Source organism: Meleagris gallopavo, chromosome 3 (genome assembly GCF_000146605.3).
Source record: "Meleagris gallopavo isolate NT-WF06-2002-E0010 breed Aviagen turkey brand Nicholas breeding stock chromosome 3, Turkey_5.1, whole genome shotgun sequence".
NCBI lineage: Eukaryota > Metazoa > Chordata > Aves > Galliformes > Phasianidae > Meleagris > Meleagris gallopavo.
In genome coordinates, this window is record NC_015013.2 from 19,372,913 (window position 1) to 19,375,158 (window position 2,246).

The window sequence follows — 2,246 nt, forward strand, 5'->3', positions numbered from 1 at the left end:
TAAATAATAGAGTTTCACCCTGTTGCTCTCCGTTATGGCATAGCAGAAACATTTTCTTTGACAAACAAGTTCAGAGAATCACAGGCATAATGTCACCTAAGCAGGCCTTTGTGTGTGTTTGGGCATTGTGACTAGTGAAACAGTACTGATGAAAGCACAAAGGTAATTTACTCAAGGAGAAATTTTTCTTGACTGCATCTTCTGTCTTTATCTCTCTTTAAACATTTCATTATTTTTTTCCTCCTACTGTAATGGATATGTTACTTGGTAAGATTTGAAACTGATTTGTAATTAGTTATGAGAGAATTCAGGACAAAAATTTGTCTTTCTGTGCTGTAGTATAATTTTATATCTGCTTAAAAATTAAGCACTAGGGTGATTAAACAGTTTTCTCTGCTTTGGCTTTACCATCTACTATAAAAGAAATCCTTAACAAGCAGTCTGCAAGAGTAGCTTGTGCAATTTCTTTTTAATGTGATCAATTCTTCTACCCTTCCTTTTCCAGTGAAAGAATTAATGAGGTTGATGATGTTGATATTTAAAGTACCATAACCAGCATCTGATTTATTGGCCATTGATATGAATAAGTATTCCACTTGCCTGAAGTTATTCACTCATCTTCTATTCAAACAGAGGTGAATTATTGTATGATTAAACTAAGAATGGTCAGGATTTCAATGTTTCTTTATAATCCTTCCTCTTAACCAAAAATGGTACCTGATTACTTCAGATGGCTCTGCATATGTATTTACTTCCTAAGAGAGATGGCTCATACGTTTAAAAATACTCATAAAAATTACTCATACCAAATTCACCATTCCAATTTCGTAACAGTATTTGTGATCACTGTTTTGTTTTCTTTCTGAACTCCACAGTTCAGTCTCACTTTACCTATATTTTGTAGAAAATGTAGGTAAAACTTCTAAGCCCAGACTACGATATTCTTTCTTTTAAATACATTAAAATTCAATTCCATAGAATGAGAATGTACTCAGTTTGTTTCCTTAATTTGTAAGAGATAAATAAGAGATGGGGTCAGAAATATGAGAGATTTAGGTGCAGTTTACTAACCCTATCTCATCAGCTACTTGCCACACTCTATGTGACTGTATGAATTGACTTATTCCAGGATTTTGTTTTTCAAACTTCTAACTCTTTATTAATAGTCTAAAGAAAAAAAAGTATTGTCAGTAATCTGAATGGTAAATATGAATTATACTATGTAAATATTAAAAATAGTGAATTAAGTAAATTAATTTATATACTGCAAATACATATTTATCCAACTATATCCAGTAATAATTTGAGAAAGGCCCACTTGAAATGTCCTGGTTAAACACAGTTGCATAGTACGGTATATTTATCTCTTTTCAGTATTCTCCATGCTAATCATTTTTTCTGTATAAAGTTTTATATAACTTCGTTATTTTAATTTGTTGTTCTACTACATTCCTTGAAAGATAAGAGACCAGAATTGCCTATGTTATTTAAAAATCAGAATTTCCATGAACTCTGCATTCATACTGTGAGATAACAAGGTTTTCTCCTTTATTCTCTAAACTGTGCTAGTATTTCTTTAATATTTCATTGACTTTGAGGATGAATTTTTCTGTGTCTTTTTCATAGAAAAATTTATCTTGCGATACTGCTTTGAAATAGTTAATGGCCACTATTGGATTCTTCATTTAATGTATAAAATTTTTCTTTTACCTGCTTTTTCTTTTTTCTTTTACATGAGTTTCTACAGTTTAGTAGAAACTGCATTTAGTTTCATTTGATATTTAAATTGTTAATCCTAGAATTTTGTACAATATATCCATACTTCTGTGTAGTCAGTCTTTATCCTAATTACCCTAGATAACTGATTTATTCTTGTCAGCAGACTTTCCTTCTTTCAGTTTATGACTCATTTATTAATTATCAAAGTTTATATTAACATTTACTGTTGCAATATCATATAATGTTATATGTTGGAAAGGTTCTTTTTAAAGTGAAATAAATCCCAAACAGACCTTGCCCTTGCAAAATATATGCTAAAATTATATACAGTTATTGCCAATAATATATATCAAAGCAAGATTGAATAAAATTGTCTTTATACATCTGAAAAAAAGAAACGTGTTAAGTTTATGCTAGAAAGCATACTCAAACTGTATGGAAACTACATTAACTACAGTAAAAACTACAGTACTGGAAACTACAGTACTCAATGCTCAAAATCTATTGCTATGTACAAAAAAAAAAAA